This window comes from Kogia breviceps, chromosome X (genome assembly GCF_026419965.1).
Source record: "Kogia breviceps isolate mKogBre1 chromosome X, mKogBre1 haplotype 1, whole genome shotgun sequence".
Taxonomy (NCBI): Eukaryota; Metazoa; Chordata; class Mammalia; order Artiodactyla; family Physeteridae; genus Kogia; species Kogia breviceps.
In genome coordinates, this window is record NC_081330.1 from 6,660,211 (window position 1) to 6,683,115 (window position 22,905).

Here is a 22,905-nt window from a genome sequence, read left to right on the forward strand (position 1 = left end):
TCATGAAATAAAACTGAGAGGACATCATTCCTTGAGTACGAATAGCATTAGAGAAATACTGGAAGATATAAAACCGTATAAATGTTATTGTTTATATGAAATTTGACTACTTTATAATTGTTCAGATTTATTATAGTACTTGAGAAAATGAAAGCCATGAAAGATTACACATTTTGCCCGAGATCACAAAAGTAGTATAATGGTAGTTGCCAAACCAAAATCTTGTTTCTAGACTTCTGGTGTTTTATCCTATACCAGTGTGGTACATTCTAAACTGCTTTGCAACCAAACAGAAATAAGTCTCAATTCCAAGATTATATTTTACAGCTGTATGGTTGTGGGCATATGACATTAATTTCAGTTCACTCATTTTAAAAATGGAAATTTCTTTCCATGACTACTTCATAGCATTATGGTGAAAATAACATATGAAATACCACCCACAGTTGTTATAATATTGTAAGTGCTCAAGTATTTATTGTTTTAATCAACAGCTGTTCATTTAACACTTACTATGACCCAGGCACAGTGCTAGATGTTGAGGCTTTGAAGCTGAGCAAGACATATGTAGACTCTGTCCATACAAAACTTAAAATCCAGTGAGAAAGGGATAATAAAAACAATTTTTTAGAAGAAAACAAATGCATTACAGTGGTAGAGAATAATGATGGGGGGAGATGGCTACTGATAGAGAATGGTTAAAAGGAATAATTGAAGTAGTTAATGATGGTACACCATAGGCATGGGTACATTGACCAGTCTAGATTTGAAACCATTACAGCTTGCACTAGTATGCTGACAATGAGGATAGAGAGTTGACAGAAGGTGAGTTTGGGAAATAGAACAAACATGATTTCTCGATGGAAAGTGAGAATGAGAAAGAGTGGATGACTCTGATTTCTGGCTTTATTAACTGAGTAGATTTTTGAGATCCCTAGAAAATGTCCAAGTGGAGACCTTTGAGAAGCCTTTTGGATTTGAATCTGTAACTCGGTGAAGAGATAAAGCACAGAGATAACTTTAGGCACCATTAGCATATAGATGGTATCTGAAGCAAAGGAGATAGATAAGATCACTTAAGGATAGAGAGCATAAAGTATGAAGAGGGCTCAAGATGTAGCCCTGGAGCATTTGAATAGTGACACAGAAAAAGAAAGAAAATCAGTGAAAGACAGATAAAGGTTTGATGAAGTTGAAAAATCTGGAGTATGACACCACGTTAGCCCAGAGAAGACCATTTCTAGAGGAGGTGGTTCATTATATTTAACGATCCTTGAATGATTTTTAATCATAGTGAAAACAATGTCTGAAACTCCTGTTTATTTTCTTCGTGCCAGTGCAGTTGGCTAGCTCCCTTCCACATGGGCTCCATTTGTCTATTTGGCCATTAGTTAAGGAAACGAGCCCACCAATGATTTCAGGGTGAGTGTCATGGAGAAAAGTTTCCATTTCTCCATAAAAATGGCTTCTTTTACTGCATTTTTTTTATTGTGGTAAAAACACATAAATTTACCCTTTTAACAACTTCTAGGTGTACATTAAAATTTGTTAACTATGCACATTATTGTACAATAGATCAAGAATTTTCACCTTGCATGACTGAAACTCTATACCTGTTGAACAACAATTCCCTATTTCCCTCTCCCCAGCCCCTGGAAGCCACCATTCTACTTTGTTTCCATGAATTTGACTACTTTAGATGCCCCATAGGTGGATTCATACAGTATTGGTCCTTTTGCGATTGGTTTATTTCACTTAGCATAATGTTCTAAAGGTTCATCCATGTTGTGGCTTGTGACAAGCTTTCTTTAAAGCTGAGTAACATCGCAGTGTTTGTATAGATACTACATTTTCTTTACACCACATTTCCTTTATCCATTGATATCTGGTGTGTCTGAGAGTGTCTGAGGTCATCTCATTGTAGTTCTGATTCTATTTCCCTGATGCTTAGTGATGTTGAACATACTTTTATGTGCTTGTTGGCCATTTGTATATCTTCTTTGGAGATACGTCTATTCAAGCCCTTTGCCTAATTTTTAATTGGGTTATTTGATTTGTTATCAGACACACTGTTTGCAAATATTTTCTCCCATTCCGTAGGTTGCCTTTTCACTCTAGATTTTTTTCCTATGCTAAGCAGTTTTTAAGGTTGATGTAGTCCTACTTAACTTATGTTGCTTCTGTTACCTATGCTTTTGATGTCATATCAAAGTTTTACTAAACACGTTTTAATCTAATATTTCACTAAGATTTTATTTTTACCATATAGAACATGAGGACACTTAAGTGTTAAATTGACATGTTCAGTGTGCTTTTCATCTCTATTGAAGAATCACAATAAGATCTTAGAGTTTGTGTGCAGCATAGGGTTTCAGAAATCCTTGGCCATAAACCCAGTCCTGTCTGGCCTACTCTAGCACACCATATGGCCTGCTTAATTAATGGCCACTCTGTGGTGACATTAATAACATGTGTTCTACAATTCAGTGACTTTAGTGATCAACAGGATTTTACTGAGATCAAGGACTGATTAAAATTGAAGTATGGAAACTGAATTAGAAAAAAAAATCTGAATTAATATCACTTACAGATGATAGGATTTGTCTTTCAGCAAATCCAAAGAATAAACTAAATCTGCTACTACAAAAGTGTTCATCAAAGTGACTGTCTTCTTAACCAATACACAGAAATCAACAGTTTTTCAATCGATAAGCAATAACTAGCTTAAAATTTAAATAAACCTCCAATTTCTAACACCCACAAAATGTGAAACACATAGAAGTAAACTCAATATGAAATGCACAGATAGTGTGTGAAGAAAGCTATAAAACTCAGGTAAGAGACACAAAAGAAGACATGAATAAATAGAAACACATATTTTGCTTTTGGTTAGGGGGATACCACATAGCAATAGTGCCAATTCTTCCAAATTACACTACAAATTTTATGCAATAGCACTTGAAATTTAAACAATTTGGGAACTTGACAAAATGAGAGTAAAATTTATGTGGGAAATAAACAGAGATTACCCAGCAAAATTCTGAGAAAGGAGAGTGATTGGGCATATCAGCCCTACTAGATATTAAAATTTATTATGAAGCTGCAATAATTAAGGAAGTATGTTACTGGTTCAAGAATAGACTGACAGCTTGTTGTAACTGAAGAGAGTACAGAAATAGGCTTTCCTATAAGTATAGAATTATTTAAAAATAGAAACTTGAGTTTTACCTGAAATTAAACCTCTTAGAGGCTCAAGGAAGACTGAATGAAAAATGTAACTTCTTGGCTGGCTAATAGCCCAAAACTTAATTAAGGCAACCCTTTATATCAAGTGGCAATCCCTACCAAAGTACTTATAAACCCTCCTATCCAATGCAATTTAATGAAAATTTAACAAGTTCTTTATCATTCTGGAGTGAAAATGATTTTAAGATTTAGTTTGTTCTATATTTAATCTTTGTTCACTTTATTGTATAAGCAGCATAAAGCTATTTAGTCCATCTTTTCAACTATTCTCTTGTAATATATTCTATAACAAATGTTTTAGTAGATATAAATTGCCTTCTGAAAGGATGGTATGAATGTACATTGCATAAGTGTTTAACTACGTTTTCATGATGTATTTACATAGTAAAAAGATCTTGATTATATCTTAATCTGAGTTGCACAAATTGATAGTAATGCTGATGAATTCTGTGTGTATTATACATATGTACATAATTTTGTTTTAATTGAGTATTCCCTTACCCACACATACATTTGTTTCTCTATATATCAGAGGTTAAATACATATTATTCACTGTTAATCCAGAAACTCTAGCCATGTTATATCTGATAGGAAACTTTTCCATTAACCAGTGATAAGCCCAATATAAATTAACTTAAGTAACTTTATAGATAGTAAGTATTAATGGAAAGTACAGATTTCCAATAAATACACAAAGGCTTTAAGATCAAACACGACTAAGCTAAAAATACCTGAGTGATAAAGTGGGAGGAAAATGGGAAGAGAAAAAGCAACTCCGGTAAAGGGTTCTCAGAAGTAGCCCTGATAATTTGTCCTTATAACAAATGGACATCTAGGAAAGAGCAGCAAGAGAACAACAAGCTGTTCTCTAGAAAAAGGTGAATTACCAGCACTGACTCAAGGAGAAATAGAAAACCATGAGACCTATAATCATTGGAAAATTTCATTTGTATTAAAAAAAATCTGTAATAAAGCACCAGATTATTGTTAATGAACATTCTAAGGATAAATAATTTGTATAGGTTAGAGTTTAAGAGTAGAGATCATGAAGAGCTGCCAGACTCATTTTATGAAGCCAGTTCAACCTCCATACAAATCCAGGTAAAGATAATCTAAGAAAGGAAAATCACAGGCAAATTTCATACTAATTGAACATTTTTGAAAAAATCTAATATGCAGAATACCCAGTAACACATTTATGTAAATTTTGGCCATAAACCAAATATAGGATTATTTGTTCTATTATAAATGCCTATATAATACATGTATTTAAAGATGTGGATAAGAAGGCACATCTAGCTTCAGGAGAGCCGTTAAATCTGGACAGAGATGAAGAAAGGGATCAGGGATGGTAATAAAGTAGGTTTCAACTGTGTATCTACTTAGTTTTTAATGTATAAAAATCCAAAACAAAATCTGCAAATGTTAACATTTGTTCAGTGTGAGTTTAGTCACATATGTTTATTATTCTTTGAGCTTTTCTATGAGTTTGAAAACTTTCATAATGAGGATTGTGAATACAGACAGATATGTACTATTGGTCTCCATAACAGGAGCAAGTTCAAGTGATTTCCCTCCTGAACCCACTCCAGTCCGGTTGAGAGGAAGAGAAATTGGAGACAGCAAGTATAAATAATGACTTCAAGAAGTTTTAATATAAGCGGGAACAGAGCAATTTGGAAAAAGGTGGAGGGAGATATAGAGTCTCAAGGAAGGTTTGGTAAACATGACAGATATTATAGCATATTTTATGCTGAAGGGAAATATGTAATAATGAGAAAGATAATTCAAGAGAGGGAAGAATTTCTGGAAGTATGTCCTCAGCTAGGGAAAGGGGAAGGGGACTTAACTCTAGTAAAGAAGGTCAACTGTAGTAACGGGAGAAAAGAGAGACAGATGCAGGGAGTTTGATAATGATGCTGGGGGCTTGTGGAAGGTGTCTTCTGATTGCCTGTCTTTTCTCAGTGAGGTAGGAATACGTAGAGGGAAGTGGCATATGGAAAAGTGGTAGTACTTCCAGGCAGCATTAAAAGTGCACTTGAGGATAGCTGTTATGAATTTTAAATGAGTTCCATTGGCATGATTAAATGTTTTCCACCATCCATGTTCAGCTGCATGAGTGTAGGTGGGGAATAGTCTAAGTTAAACAGGATTTTGTTTTTTCCTGGATGGCTAGAGAGGGCAAGGGGAACAAGAAAGTTGAGTGTATACGCAAGTAAGTGATTATAATGACAGACCTTGGAATTGCAGCCGAGGAATGAGGGAAATAAGAACATGAGGTAGGTGAAGGATAAGAAAAAGGTGGCAGGATCAATGGATTAGAGATCCCAATGGGGGCTAAATATGGTTAAAAGTGTGTAGTAGAGAGGGTGACCTGAAAAAACAGGGGTTGTTGGTCACAGATGGAGATTTATGAAATGGAGTTTACGGAGGGGTGGCAGCTTACTGGCAATGACACTCTCTAGGATAGCATTATGGGAGAGAGTGGCGAAGGTGGGGTGGAGAACAAGATCCTTTGGTGAAGAAGTTAAGAAACTGAGGCCTGGGTATTGGGACGATCACTCATGGGGATATTAAAATCAAGGACTATGACGGGAGCCGTGACAGGCTTGTGGTCCTAGCCAAGATGAAAGACCCCCATATTCCGCGTCTCCCCTCTGACAACTAAAAATCCCACAACAAAAGGAAAATGGAAGGCTCTAAAAGTCTTTAGAAGGTTGAAAAAAGATTGCATAGAGGCTTTGAGACTTGAGGAATGACATGGCAGTGTGTTCACTAGGTTTCCTTATTGTTTCCATGTATCCTACACAGGGCACTTAAGAAGCCTTCAACCCAAACCAATAACAGGCACAGGTAAAAATGATTTTTAAAAAGCCTGTTCCTCCAAGCAAAAGGACTTGAAAGGTAATGGCTTAAGAACAGAAAATCTTTTTGACAATACCCATCTGGCTCCAGCCAGACACCAATGGCAAAAGCACACCTCCTCTCTGGTTTCAGCTCGCCTAAGCAGGAAGCCGATATTCCCAACATTTCCCCCCACACACCACAGAAACAGCCAGCAAGTGTCCTGGTTCCCCCAGTGATGCAGTGTTGGTGAAACCAAGAGATTTGATCATCCAGCCCATGCTTAGAAGCAGGTGATGGTCTGATTGCCCGGCTAAGTTAGTATAGGTGCAGATGAGTAAGGAGCTGATCTTCCAACCCCTACCCAGTAGAATTAGGTAATGCTCTGTCAGCAAAATTCAGCAAGCTAAGCTTCACCTCCCACCTAGCAGCAAGGAGCCTTCACGAGGATTCACGAGTCAGAGCAAACGAGCACTCTTCTTCCCTCCCGCCTGCCCCAGGTGTCAGCAGGATCCAGCAAGTAGCTGAACATCAACCCTGAATTGGCAGCAACAAGACTCAACAGCTGGTGTGAGTAGAGTAGACACGATGATGTCCCCCACTGCTGGTGTCAGTGGGGCCCAATGGGGAACTTAACATCCACACCCAACTGGTGGCAACAGACAGACTGAACAACGTGGTATGAGGCAGTGCTAGGCAGCATGCCTGTGCTTCTCCCTACCCTTGTGCCAGTGGGTAAGAGACCGAGTGCCCACACCCAAGCAGCATCAGTGAGGTATAAGGAGGTGTTGCAAGGGGAGCTTAACAACTTTACTTCCCCTTCCCTCGGTGGCATGAGCCCAGTGTGGAGCTGAGCCTACACCACAAAGAAGGAACAGGGCACTGTGAGTTGGTGCACAGCTTCTGTGAAGGGGTCTAGGCTAAGGGATGAGCAGAACTTCCACTCCACCCATGTGTAATGAGGCTCTATGAGTCAGGACTCCACTTTTGCTGCAGAGCTGTTGGTGAGGCACAGGGGGAAGTTGAACCCACGCACCCACCAGAACCTTGAACTACACCTTAACAGGGGAATTCCCTGCTAAGAGGAAATATTAAATATGATCCAAAGTATTAGAATTCGACATCTTTCTTAGTCTGTTCAGACTGCTATGACAGGATACCATAGATTAGGGGGCTTATAAACAATAAGAATGTCTCACCTTTCTGGAGGCCAGGAAGTCCAAGATCAAGGTGCCAGCAGATCTGGTGTCTGGTAAGGGCCTGCTTACCTGCGTCATGGACGGCAGTCTTTTCACTGTGTTCTCACAAGGAGGAAGGGGCGAAGGTTCTCTCTGGGGCCTCTTTAATAAGGGCATATATCCTGCTCTGCCCTTATGTCCTCATCACTTCCCAAAGACCTCACCTCCAAATACCATCACGTAGGGGATAGGTCTCAACATATTAACTTCCGGGGGATACAAACATTCAGTTTATAGCAACATCCCAAAAAACCAGGATACAAAAATAAAAATTACCCATCATACCAAGAACCCGGAAAAACAATCACAACAAAAATGAGAAAAAAGCAATCAACAGATCCGAAAGGCATACAGTGTGTGTTCTCCAACCACAGTGGAATCAAAATAGAAGTCAAAGACACCTGAAAAAACTCTAAGGACTTGAAAATTAAACAACACTTCTAAATAATCCCTGGGTCAAAGAATAATTCTTAGAGAAAATAGAAATACATAGAGCTCAATGATAACAAAAGTACAATATATCAAATTACATAGGAGGCAGCTAAAGTAGTGCACACAGGTAAATTTGCAACACTAAATCCTTGGATTAGAAAGGAAGAAACATGCAAATCAGTAATTTCCTATGTTGAGAAATTAAGAAAGTAAGAGCAAAATAAATTCTATGCAAGTAGAAGAAAGTAAACAAAAGGAGCAGAAATTAGTGCATTGAAAATTAAGAGTTACAGAGAAAAGTCAATGAAACAAAAAAGCTGTGTTTAAAAAAATATCAGTAAAATTGACAAACCTCTAAAGAGACCAACAATTTTTTAAAAGATAGAATTCCAACATCAAGAATGGAAAAAGTAATATCACTGCAGATCCTGCAGTCATAAGGATAATATAAATGATAATAAGGGAATGTTATAAACAAATCTACACACGCCCATAAATCGGAAACTGAGGAGAAATGGATAAATTTCTTGCAAACCACAAACGCACAAACTACTGAAATTCAACCAAGATGAAATAGGCAATTGCAGTAGTCCTCTAACCATTAAAGTTGAATTTGCAATTAAAGAACTCCTGCAAAGAGATCTCCAGGCCCAGATGGTTTACATGAGCTTTCTACCAGATATTTAAAGAGGAATTGACTGCAAATTTACACAATTTCTTCCAGAAAGTTGAAGAATCACTCCCTAACTCACCTTATGAAGCTAGGGCTACCCTGATATCAAAACCAGACAAAAGCAGAAAGAAAAAAAAAAGGAAAAGGAAAAAAACCTGTCCGTCAATATCTCAAACAAAGCTGCCAAATTCATCAACAAAATATTTGAAAATCGAACCTGGCAAAGAATAATTACCACGAGCACGTTGCTTTTATTCTAGGTATGCGAAACTAGTTCAACATTTGAAAGGTCAATTAATGTAATCCACCATATCCACAAGATTAAGAAGAAAAACGACAGACCATAGTCATTGTAGAACAAACGTTTGATAAAATCCAATGCCTATCATGATTTAAAACAAACAAACAACTCAGCCAACCAGGAACAGAAAAGTTTCTTCATTGTCACACATAGCCCCCTACATCTCAGAACCAGCAATGGCACATCAAATCCTTCTCACTTTTGGAATATTTTTGACTTACCCTTCTGCGGCGTCTCTCCTGCCTCTTCCTTTGATGCATCTCTGACTTTCTTTGGCCTTCCTCTCCTACTTATATCATGTGATTACATTGAAGCCACCTGGATAATTCAGGCTCTCCTCTTAAGGTCATCTGATGACCAACCTAATTACATCTGCACGTCCTTTCACAGCAGTACCTGGTTTAGTACACGATTGAATAATTAGGTGATGGGAATCTTAGGGATATAGACTTATGTCTAAAAAATGGCAATAAGTGTCGAATTCAGACAAATCTCCATATGGACAGGGATAGGAAATCTTATTGGATGAATCCTAATTAAGTTTCTTCCTTTTTGTCTGTTCCAATATTTACTAAATATTTACTGAATGAATGATATGTACTCAGATTCTGTTAGATGAAATGGATAAAGACGTGAATAAGAAGCAGCCCCTGGGCTTCCCTGGTGGCGCAGTGGTTGAGAATCCGCCTGCCGATGCAGGAGACACGGGTTCGTGCCCTGGTCCGGGAAGATCCCACATGCCGCGGAGCAACTAAGCTCGTGAGCCATGGCCGCTAGGCCTGCGCGTCCGGAGCCTGTGCTCTGCAACGGGAGAGGCCACAACAGTGAGAGGCCCGCATACCGCAAAAAAAAAAAAAAAAAAAGAAGAAGAAGCAGCCCCTGCCGTGGTGGATCTGGTATTCTTGTGGCAAATACCAAGAGCTAAAATTCTTTGATGAATCCCAAGAAGCGAGCAGATGGAATGCAGGAAGGAGAGTGCATTGGGACGGGTGCCGCGATAGCTAAAAAGAGGGGAACCTGAACCAGTCTAATGGAGAACAAAGCTTACAATCTACAGTTCTCCAACGCTGGGGAAGCTGGTGACTTCCACAATCATTTCAGACCTAAGGTTACCTCTAGGAAATGGTAGGCAGGTATAGAAATCTTCAGGCAGGGTATGTGAAGGTTGGCTAGAGATCACAGGCATTTCCAAATACTTAAAGAGTATAGCTCTATAGGAGAGGTTTTGATGGGAGGTTGGAAAAGGACCCATAATACTCCAGGTTTCTGGTCCTCAGTAACCATCCTTGCAATGTTTCTTATTTGAAATGTATAAGATAAACATTTGTATTTCATAAGCAATAACTTTCAAAATTATGCTGAGAAATAATATGGCAAGGACTGTTGATAATAAGTTAATCTTTCTTTTGTTCTTTCGTTCTTCCTTCTTTTAACTGTTGAAGGAAGCGGGGGAAGTTGAAGGTTAGGTAACATTTAGTTATACAAACAAAACAACTCATTTCCCTGTGACCTCTGGGCACTTATGTAAGTGTCCATCATTTACAGGAACCAGTGCATTGCCCAGTTTACACAGTTCACACTATTGGGATCCTATTTTTCCTCCTAAAATGAATCTTCCTCAATAACCACTTTCCTTTTTATTTTTAACTTCCTTTAGGAGGAACAGCTTGGGGTGAGGAGACATTTCACCATGGGGCCAAGTGAAAGGCCCCATGGAAACAGTGGGAGTGACTATTTTGACATTGACCGTACTGCCTTAAAATCCGTTTTTGTTGAAACAAACAAAAAAAAATGGCCCGTGAAAATAAGATCCAAGCCAGCACCAAACATCCTGGTGCCATCTCAGGAAACCACTGTACTTACTGCACATATAATCTAACTGTCTACACTCAAAAGGTGCTAGAGAGATTGTTTTAGGTATAATGTGTGCCATGATTACTTTCAAAATGACTTAAGGCTTAGTCACACTTAAATAGTGCAAAATGAGACTAGATTAGCCAGAGACCATCTTAATACTCAGTTCACGTTTTGCCTCTTCCAGGAAGTCTTCCCTGACCCTGCTCCCTTTCAGCTGTTAAAGCTGAGTTATGTGCCTCTTCCTTTGTCTTAACCATAGGGCCTTTTGCTTCTATCTACTACAACACGTGTCTCCTGAAGGTTGGAGACTGCTGGTAGTTTAAGATGGTCTTCAGCTTCAGGAGATGCTGCTCATTTTGTGGCAGGTCAATAGATATTGCTAAATGCTTGGCATAGATTAAGTACTTAGTAAATAGCTGCTGAGCACAGAAATAGGCCCTGAGTTTCTTGATAGTGAAGGAAATAAAGGAGCCATAGTGAACTATAAAATTTGAGGACCCTTTTCTCTCTATTCTTACTTGATCTTTCAGAACCAGGTGCACAGGAAATCACATCCTCTTTTTGGAAACACACTCCTCTCTCAACCTCTTTGACAATGTACAGTCTTGGTTTTCCCTCTACCTCACTGCTTACTCTTTTTCACTGTCTGTTATTTTTTTCCTCCTCCTTATAAAGGTAGGAATTCCTCTCAACTCTATCTTTGGCCACATTTCCCTCTGTTTTTTTTCCATAAGTGATCTCATTTATTCCCATGGCTTTAAGCTTCATTTACATTCACAAATCTCAAAGGTATATGTATAGTCCGCATCTCCCTTTTGAATTCCAAACTCAAATATTCCATTGTCTACCTATATCGCTAATTGAATATCTAATGTTTATCTCAAAAGTAATATTCATCATTCAACACGGGACTGTTTATTTCCTTTTCATCCTCCCAAGTCTTTTCTCCATCACCCCAACCTCCTCAATAATGGCAGCCATAAAAATGCTCCTCCCAGACATCTAATTACAAGGAGTGTAGTTGACCAAGTGCTCAGATGTTGAGCTCTGAAATCCATCCACGTATTTGTGCGGAGGCTTTACTTTTCACAGACAGCTCCCAGCCAATGGCTGAGTGCAACAGGATTATTAAAGCAGGCATATTTATGGGGGATACAGGATTCCTCTGATAGATAACTTTGGCTTAAGAATTCCCTTATGACCTTGCTCAACATTCTTTAGGCTGCACTGTCTGACATGCCTCCACTCAAACTTCCTTCGTTCCTTCTTTCCTCCACTCTAGGGCAAACCTACACTGGTATCTCTCAGCCTTTCTTAGTTCCTTCCCCATTTCTTCTCACAAGTGTTTACCCTAGTAAAATCCATGCATGTTTAATGCTATCTTGGACTCTGCCTTTTAGAGGACCCAGATTAATAAAAGTGGTTCCAAAAATAGAGTAGTCTGAGAAACAGGCAAGAAGATGAGGTTTTGGTATTGACTTATCCATTGCCCAGCAGATGAAAAGGTGAGGTCCGTTTGGTAGGTAAGGCATAGGTAGTCCCTAGCACAAGTTGATGACTCAGTTGCAAAAGATTTCTCAGCAGGTGATTTGGGAAAATATCCCAGTGCAGGAGACTTTTGTGTTAGTGTAATGATGTAGGTAATTGGAGAATATTGTACATGCGCACAAAATAGCAGTTGGCTGGTTAATGCTAAGTTGTATCCAATGACTGCAGAAGGATAGTGAGAGACTGAAAGATGTCAAGAAGCAATTAATAGCTTAGTGTGAGAGCCAGAGACCCTTGTTGATTGGTGGTAGCATATAAAGTGGCCCTTATTACATATAGTGCAAGAGCAGACATAGGGGAACATCAGGTTGAAGACCCAAGTGTGAAAGTACCAGAGATCCAGAGATGTTTCAGTGGTTAGCCAAAGATGGTCAGTTATGCAAAGATCAGAGTCCTGGAGTCCTGACACATGGCATGAAGATATACCCTGAGGTATGCAACTACTTGACACCTAGAACCTCTAGGGTTGCAAAGGTAGCTCATACCTCCCCCCAAAAGAACTAGTACATCTGCTATGTTGTAAGATTTACAAGGCAACTGGTACCTCCCTCAGGATCTGCTCCCACCTCCTCTCTTGGCTGCTAGTCCCATAACCAGACTTAAATCCCAGTATAACCTGACTGAGGATATGCTAGGTCTATAAGGAAGGGAAGATATATGTGTGAAGAATTAAAATAATCAGCTGGTAAGTACTGGCAGGGGCCAGGGTCATACCCCTAAAATTGGATTTTGAAGGTACTTGATCAAGAGGACCAGAATGTGAGACTGGATAGGCAATAATTTGTTAACTTGAGGATACTGACTTGGACATGGGACACCCTCACCAGGTCCCAGAGGATGGAGCAAACTTGCTGTTGGGGTGGCTATCAGAAGCCAGGAAAAAGCTATGGTCAATACTTAATGGAAATATCTGATTAGCACTGGAAAACAGTAGAGGAAGGAAAAAAGGCTGTTAGAACTGCGCGTGTGAATCTGGAAGATCAGAGTCTTATGATCCAGGGAAGGCCTGAGTGGACATACTATTTGCCAAGGCCATCAGGAATGTGCTGAGAGAAGGGCTCCAGCATCACGAAGGAGTTCAACGCTTATTTTCTTTTGCAAGCCAGGAATGATGGTAGAAAAGGCAGTCATGGAGCTTAACTTATTAATACCATGAGGATGATGGGGCCTAAAAACAACAGAGATCAGGTTGCAGCACTTAAATGCCAGAACCCATGATACCACAAATACCGCAATGACCAACGAGGTCTGAAGGGCAGCCAAGGGTGCTTGACCCATAGGGAGTCAGAGAAATAAGTTGAGCACAGCATCTCTAGAGGCAAAGTAGACAAGCAACCAACAAAGGTACCACTTAATATCTATAAGTAAAAAATTAAAAAAATAAGATGGAGAAGCAAGAGGCTGAGTGTAGTTCACTCAATAAAACGTCATGATCTCTTGCTTAGACCTGAATCAATTTTCAGATCTGGAATCCAGTGACTGAAGAGATGGACATGTCCCTAGGAAGAAGACCCCTAAATACCATGGCAATATATATCCCATGATGATTCTCAAAGTCTTTCAATCAAAGGACCTAGGGTCTTTGACTTAGATGACTGTACAGTGAGGAAAGGGTAATAATAAGACATTTATAGGATTACTAGTCACAGTTGACATTGATACATGGAGACTCTCAGTGTCATCACACTCTCTTCTCCCACTAGACTGGTAACTTAGAAGCCAAATAACAAATAGAATACTGGCTAAAGTATGGCTCACAATGGGCTCACTGGGTCTACAAACATACACGCAGTCATTTTTCCAGTCCCCACATGCACAACTGAAATTGATATACTTGAAAGTTGGAGTAAGCCCTACATTGGGTCCCTGGTCTGTGAAGTAAGAACTATCAATATTAGGGAAGACCAAATGGAAACTCCTGAAATCACCTGAAAATGATACTAAATCAAAACAATATCTTATCATCATGACAGAGGGTATGGCTGAGATCAGTGACACCATTAAAAATCTAGATAAAGAAGATATGGTATATATATACATGGAATACTACTCAGCCATTAAAAAGAATGAAATAGTGCCATTTTCAGTGACATGGACAGACCTAGAGATTATCATACTGAGTGAAGTAAGTCAGACAGAAAAAATAAACACCATACGATATCACTTATATGTGGAATCTTAAAAAAGGGTATACATGAATTTACCTACAAAATGAAATAGAGTTAACAGATGTACAAAACAAACTTATGGCTACCGGGGGTAAAGGGTGAGGGATAAATTGGGAGATTGGGATTGATATATACATACTACTATATATAAGATAGATAGCAAATAAGGACCTACTGTATAGCACAGGGAACTCTACTCAATATTCTGTAATGACCTATATCAGAAAAGAATCTAAAAAAGAGTGGATATATGTATATGTGTAACCGATTCACTTTGCTGTACAGCAGAAACTAACACAACATTGTAAATCAACTATAAATTTTATTCCAATAAAAAATTTAAAAATAATTTTTAAAAAAAGATAGAGGAGTGGTAGCCTTTATATCTCTGTTTAATTTTTCAATCTGGACCCTGCAGAAAATGGATGGATCCTGAAGAATGACTGTATACAATCACAAGTAGTAATCCTGATTGCAGGTACTGTGCTGGACATGATATCTTTGCTAGGACATATTAATAAACCCTCTGATGCATTCCATGTCACCATTGGGTTAATGAATGTATTTTTACATTCTAATTAGCAAAGAGTATCAGAAATAATTTTCATTTATGTGGGATCAATAGCATTCATTTATAATGTGTCATGGCTATGTTAATTTTCTTGCACTGTTATAATATAGTCTGAAGAATCTGGACCATAGAACATCACATTGATCCACTGCATTGATAATATCATGCTGATTTGACAGGGCAGGGAAGAAGTGACAAATAGACTGGAGGTCTTGTTAAGGCACATGTACTCCAGAGGGTGGGAGATAAACCCTATTAAGTTTTAGGGACCTGCAAATTCAGTGAAATTTTTACATTTCCAGTGTTCAGGGACATGTTGGGATGTCCCCTCCAAAGCAAAAGACACATTTCTGTATCCATCTTGAATTCCCCGTCACAAAGAAGAAAGCACAGCATTTTGTAGCCATCTTTGGATTCTGGAGGCCTAGAATTCCATACCTGGGAGTATTGCTCTACCCTATACACCTTCGGACATGGAAATCTACCAGCTTTGAGTCAGGCCCAAGGACAAAAAGGCAGTGGAGCAGATCTAAGCCGGAGTGCCATTATCCTTGTCACTTGAGCCACAAAAACCAATAAACCCTATAGTGTTGAAGATATAAGTACTGGGAAAGGATGCAGTTTGGAGCATATGCTCCAATGGGATATTCACGATATAAGCCCTTGGGATTCTGGAATAAGGCTATGCCATCCATAGAAAAGTATATGACTTTTAAGAAACAACTCCTGGAGTATTACTGGGCTCTGGTAGAAACAGAACACTTGACCATGGGTCACCAAGTAAAGATACATTCAGAACTGTCCCTTCTGTTGGACTCAACAAATTATACACTCAGACATGCCTAGAAGCAGTCCATCATGGAATGGAAATGTACATCCTTCAATTAACCCAAGCAAGACAAGAGGGCACAAGTAAGCCACATGAACTGGTAGCCTAGAACTTTTGTTACCCAAAAGAGTTGCACCAGTGCCCTTCCTTGGCTTGCAAGGGACTCCTGCATGACTGACTGGAATAAGAGGAAAACTCCGAATGTGTTTTATGGATGAGTCAGCATGCTATGGGAATGAAAAGCAAAAATGGACAGTGGCAACATAGCCACATTCACAGTGGCTAACATTACAAGATAGAGTAGAGCAAAATCATCCCAAGGGTAAGATGTGCACCTGGTTGTCTACTTTGTGTAGAGGGATAAGGGGCCTAAGGTGAGAATATATAGATTCCTGGGTAGGGGTCAATGGACTAGCTTTCTAATCTGGGCTTGCAAAGACTAGAAGACAAAGACAAAGAGGTTTAAGGAAGAAGCAGGTGGATAGACATACGGGAGTGGGCAAGAAGTATGAAAACATTTATATCACACATTAATGCTCACCAGGAAGTATCCATCACAGAGAGGCACTGAAAACCATGTTGATGAAATGACTCAGTCAGTTGACATTACTGGCCTCTCTCATCAGCCATCCCAGAAGTAGCATAATGGGCATTTGAATGGAGTGTCCATGGTGGCAGACATGGAGGTACATGTGAACCCAACAATATGGACTTCCACTGACATAGCTATTGCTATCTCTGAATGTCCAACCTGTCAGCAACGTAGACCAATGCTGAGCACCTGGTATGACACCATTCCACAGGGAGATCAAATGGCCACATTGTGGCAAGGTGATGATATTGGGCCTGTCTATTCTGGAAGGACCAGCATTTCATTTTCCTAAGAACAGATACTCTTCCAGACATGAGTTTGCTTTTCTTCTTATAGAATCTTAGCCACTATCTGTGGGCTTATGGAATTCCTGGTCCATAGGCCTGGTAGCCCACACACGATACGGCATCTAACCAGAGTATCCATTTCACAGAAAAGGATGTGCGGGAGTGGGCCCATGACCATAGGTTCCACTGGCCACATCACATGCAACACCATCCAGAAACAGCTGGCTGCACAGAACACTGGAACTACCTTGTAAAGATACAACTAAAGTGCCAGGTCAAAAGAAATCCTCTGAAAGGATGGGATGTCATCCTCTGCAATGCAGTGTACTAGAGTGCATTTATTAAATCAGGGGCCTCTATATGGCACTCTGTCTCCCTTATGAAGGTACATGTATCTGGGAACCAAGGGTTTGGCAGCAAGTTTGGCCTCACACCACTACGCTCAATGACCCACTGGGGAAACGTGTGCTCCCTGTCCTCATCATTCAGGGCTCTGTGGGGTTGGAGGGTCTAGTTCACAAAAGAGCCACACTCTTGCCAGGGGACATAAGTAATGGCAAGCTACAGCTGCCACCAGGACCCTTTGTATTCATTATGTCCAAGGACCAGCAGGTAAAAGGAAGAGTCACAATACTGGCATGTACAACTGGTCCTGATCATCAGGCTAAGGCAGGGCTTCTTTTTCCCCACTGAGGCCAAGAGGATTACGTGTGGATCCCAGGTGTTCTCCTGGTACCTCCTGGTACTCTCTTGCCCCATTGTAACTGTGAATAAACAAGTGCAGCACCCCCAGACTCAGGTCTCAGAGCACTCAAGAGTGAAGGCTTGGGTTACATCACCAGGTAAGCCACCAAGACCTGCTAAGAAGATAGCTCAGGACAACTTGTTCCCCAACCCCACCAAATTGGGCTCAGAATACTTCCGATCCATCAACAGACACTGTTGGATTTCCCTCCAACAATATTCCTTAAAACCATCTACTTTTCTCATTTCCACTTCTCCACCTTAGTCTAAGCCGTAATCATATCACATTTGGGTCACTTGAAGAGCCTCCTAAATTGTTTCCTTTCTCTTTTCCTGCTACAATTCACCTACCCTACAAGAGACAAAGTGATGTGAAAAGAATACATCAAATTTATTCTATGTGTTTAAAAACTTCGAGTGCTTCCTTACCAATTTTAACACAAAATTCCAACTCCTAACAGGAGCTACAAGATCCTGTATGATCTGGCCCTTACCTCTCTTTCCAACCACTCTGTATGCTCTTCCCCATAACTCATCAACCACTCCAGCCTTGGATTCCTTGATAGTGTTGAAATATGCAATCACTTTTTACCTCACGGTCTTTACACTAGCAGTTCTTTTTGCCTACAATGGTCTGTTTTTGGATCTTTGCGTGGCAGACTTCTGTTTGTCATTCTGTTCTCAGTACAAATACCGCACGTTCCCTGATGTCTTTCCTGGCAACCCAGTGTAAAGTACTAAAGTAGGTTTCCCTTGTCTCAACAACCCCTGGTTATTCTTTCTGAACACTTTTTTATTAGTTGCTCATTTTTGTGTTTTTTTTCTTGTTGTCTATCTCCTCAAATAGGCTTTAAAATGGATTATATCAAGAATTAATTATGCCTTGTTTACCGTTAAATGCCCAGTGCCAAACATAGTGCAAGGCACATAGTAGAAGCTCAAAAAATATTTTTCTTCCAGTTTTATTGAGGTATAATTGACCTACAGCACTATATAAGTTTAGGGTGTACAGCACAACGGTTTGACCTATATATTCATGAAATGATTATCACAATAAGTTTAGTGAACATCTGGGACTTCCCCGGCCGTCCAGTGGTTAAAACTCCGTGCTTCCAGTGCAGGGGGCGTGGGTTCCATCCCTGGCTGGGGAACTAAGATCCCACATGCCACGCAGTGTGGCCAACAAAAACCCAAACAAACAAACAAACAAACAAAAAGTTCAGTGAACATCCATCACCTCATATAGATACAACATTAAAGTAGAAAAAACAAATATTTTTCCTTGGATTTTCTCTCTTAACTTTCATATATAACGTACATCAGTGTTAATTATATTTATCTTGATGTAATAATTTTTTAAACTCAGATCTTCCCTCGCACTAGCCATATTTTCCAAGAATTAAACAAGGAGAAATCAAGTGGAGATGCTGCGGATCGAACCCAGGACCTCATACGTGCAAAGCCTGTGCTCTACCACTGAGCTACATCCCCACATTGATGTAATCATTTTTAATAAACTTTGTCAGTGATTAACCAAAGAAACTTGCCTGAGCCAAACTATTTTACCTTAAAAAAAAAAAGCAATATTATGTCATGTGGATGTAATTTTGATACAGGAAATTGGAGAATATCATAGATAGTAGTTCAACTATGGCTTTATAAAAGATATAATATTTTATCCTCCATAGAGGCAGTAAAACAACAATTCACAAAACACTTTCATAGGAAAAGTGACAGCAGGTTATATGGAGAAAACAAAGACAGAGGTATAATGATCCAGGAATCCATCCCTTTATGAGGATCCAATTAAATTATGTATTATTTATATGTCTGATTATAAAAATTATATAAGCTCATTATTGATACTTTAGAATATATATTCATACTATCAGAGATAACTTTTCCCCATAGGGTCACTAATTTTACAGTCTTTCTTTTAGAGTAAACTGGATATACAGTTCTGTATTATTCCGATTTATATTATATAATCAACATTTTCCCACATTTTTCCAAATAAAATTTAAAGGCCTGCATTTTATGCGACCACATGAATGTGCTCTAATTTATTTTATCCCATTCCCTACGGTTAAATGTTTACATTTTTCTATTTTTTCTTATTATACAATAACTCTGAGAGGGTCATCATTATTTATTAATATATGTCTGTATTTATGATTATTTCCTTATGATATAGTAGTCACCAAAATATAAATTCTATGTCATATTTCTTGAAAATTTTTGAAGGTTGCTATAGATTGCTGTTTCTTTCCATAAGTTTATAAAATTTGTACTAATTTATAGTTCTGCCAGCAATATTTGGTTCTTGTTTCATAAAACTTTGTCATCCTTGAGCATCAGTATCTTTTATAATTTAATAGGTAACAAATGGTATATATAACTATTTAGTTTTGTATTGCTTTGATTACAATTTTTAATGTTTATATCATAATTTTAATTTCTAATTTTTGATGTATATGGGCATGATTTTTGTTTAGTTCTTATTTTTTAAATCAGCATGTTTCCTTATTAATATATGAATAGATTTAATTATTAAAAAATGCTTTTAAATTTCCAACCATTATATGAAGCAAAAATCCGCTTTCCTAATATGTATCTATTGCTAACACTTTTCTTGATAGTACTCGTGTAATTTTATTTTACTTCATATAACATTTTTTGAGCAATAATGAACATTGAATTGACAACCAGGGTTCTCATTGCTGACTCCACCATATCTTTTTGTGTGACCTTGAAAATGTAGACAACAGATTTTGTTCTAATGCAGAGACAGCTGGTGCCCACCCATTCATCCATTCACTCATTTATTCATTCTTAAGTCTATTATTTTAATGAGTACCCCATGGAGAGAACTTGGAAATTTTCCATCCCTACGAATCTCCCAAAGCTGCTGGATGCCTGAAATTTAACCGTTAGAGAATCATTTTAGGGACTATTGATCTGGGGACAGAGCTATCAAGAAGCTCTGTAAGCTCTGTAAGAAGTCAAGCAACAGGCAAATAGCTGCCTCCTTCTATCCATTACGTCACATTCTTCCACTGCCTTCCAATACACCAAGCAGGGCTTTGGGGAAAATTCCTTCCCTAGGGTTTCTCATCCTTTCTTCTCATTTCATGGCTTTGGACTTATATTGGGAGGATCATGATGAGGTTTCATTAGATTATTTGGGGGTAAAGGATGGTTGCTTTCCTGATGAGCTGTAGGTAAAGAAACTCAGGGTACAATTTATTTCATGCCTAGTCGCCTCGTGAGGTATTGGGGTAGGAGTCCCATGACCTTTCTCCTGAATAAGAGTAGCATCCTCTTCTGGGTTTTAGGTGGGCTTGGGGCCTGGATGCGTCTATCTCAGGGCCAGGACTGGGGTGACAGGATCGGACAGAGCCTGGGTTAGGATGGGGGAAGCGACTGAGTTATTCAAATGCAGGGTTGGATCCCATATTTATTTAAAATTTTGTCCATCATAGATTTCAAATTTTTAAAATATTACATTAGAATAATGTGCATTTTGGTTTACTGATTTTTTTTTTTTTTTTTTTTTTTTGGCCGCGCCACATGGCATGCGGGATCCTAGTTCTCTGATCAGGGATCAAACCCATGCCCTCTTCAGTGGAAGCGTGGAGTCATAACCACTGGACCATCGGGGAAGTCCGATTTACTGATGTTTTTGATGGCTTCTAAAATTCTGTGCCCTCGTTGAGTGCCTCAGTTGCTTGATCGTAATCCTGGCCCTGATTTTATTTCCTAGAGACGGAGGGAGCTTATCATTACCTCCAAGCTCTATATTAACCAAAGCTGGATGATTCCCAAATCCATCCCCAGCTGTCACTTTTGGAGAAAGTTTTGGCTTCTTTCCATATCCATCTGCTCTGGCACTGGGTGTATTCCACATGTTTGAGTCTATGTCCTGGTCTGTCTATATCCTGTGACAATTCAGCAATTATCTCTCATTTGGCATTCATCTTGGCTGAACAATAAAACAATAGCGAAAGGTACCATGCACTTTGGAGACCTCCACAGACTTCTTTGGTTCAGCAACTTGGAATAGGTGGAGTTGGGGATGGTGCAGCAGGACATATTCCTTCAAGGCTCTGAAGCGGCAGGGGCCTGCAGAAGGTACACTATTACAGGGATTCTTCAATCTGGTTACAACCTACAATCACCTGAAGAGCTTTCAAAAATACCTACGTGTGGGTTCTACCCTCAGCTTTTCATTTAATTGCTCTGGGGTAGAACTGAGGCGCTGGGGTTTTGTAAAGCTCCTCAGATGATATTAATGTGTAACCAACCTCGAAAACCACTGTCTTTCATTACTCAGGGGCCAGCTGAGGCTCACTCTGAAGGGCGTGGGAAGCAGATTATTATGGATCTGAAGAATCAAGTGAATAGTTTCTAAGGGTTTGGGTGAAGAAATGTCTTGTACAGCGAAAACTGGTAGCAGTGAGAGGCAGGGTGGGGAGAAAGTTTCAGTATTTCCCTAAGATTTGCTCAGTGTTACGTCCCAATTCATTACGGATGCTGGGAGCTGAATACTCTTTTTCCCACTGAGTGCCCAAACTTTTGTTGAGTTTTGGTTTTGAGGTATAACCCTGGTCTGTGCTTATCATCAGATTTGAAGCTATAGAATTTCACCAATTGAGTTTCTAAATGTATTTTCAACATTTACCAAGGAGCTTCTTCCAAAATATATGTTCTCTTGGAGGCATACTGGTTAGGTATTTTGGTGTATGTTTTGAATACCTTGAGAAACATGTTTCCACTGTCAGTTTTAGGCTAGAGTGTAAAATTTCTAGTAAACATCAATCTCAATTTCACAGCCATAACCCCTTGCCTTCAGAAAATCCTCTCCATTTTAGAGTTGGAAATAAGAGAGCACCGATGTGGAGAGGGGCTGATATTGCTTCTCAGGTCGTCAATGACCATAATGGCGTGAAGAAGATGGAATAGTTTCTATCTTCATTACCCTAATAGGACTTTGAGGACTATTAGGGTAATGAAGATTAATAGTTCCATTACTCTTTCACTTTCGTGCTAAAGCAAAGCCACAGATCACTGAGGAGAAAAAGGTATCCCAAATATTATGTAATTGTCGTTGACTGAGAACAATGAGGCACTCCATTTGGTTTCTTGCACTAAGTTTGGTTTCAGTTTTTGCTGGGTAACCAGAACTTTCTGTGGTCCAGATGATACTGCTGGAAATGGTCACCATACTGTCCTCTATTCTGAGGTTTATTAAAAGCAGCTCTTGTTCTGTTGAGATGTCTTGAGAGTGGTGGAAGGATGGGATGCCAGGGCTGTTTCTCTCTCCTACCTTTTGGAATTCTTAGTAGAATAATTTTCTGAAACTTTGCATTAAGGTCAAAGGACTTCCACTGGGAGGTTTTCAGTCGTGGTAATTACCTAGAAAAATATTTATGGAGTATATTTTTTGTCTTGTTTCACAACAGCATAATGAGAATTTACCTGGTACTTTTCCTAAACTGCTGCATGAATTTACGGAGGTCACTTCCCTTCTTAGAGCCTCAGTTTTCATGTCAACACATTGGAGTTGAACTGCAT

At 39.2% G+C, this 22,905-nt stretch overlaps 1 non-coding gene across 1 annotated transcript; it reads right to left on the reverse strand.

The window, feature by feature from the left end:
* Positions 1 to 18,750: 18,750 nt before the first annotated feature.
* TRNAA-UGC (transfer RNA alanine (anticodon UGC)) lies at positions 18,751 to 18,822 on the reverse strand. The gene has a single exon. It is a non-coding gene; the product is annotated as a tRNA-Ala (tRNA).
* Between the last annotated feature and the right edge of the window lie 4,083 nt (positions 18,823 to 22,905).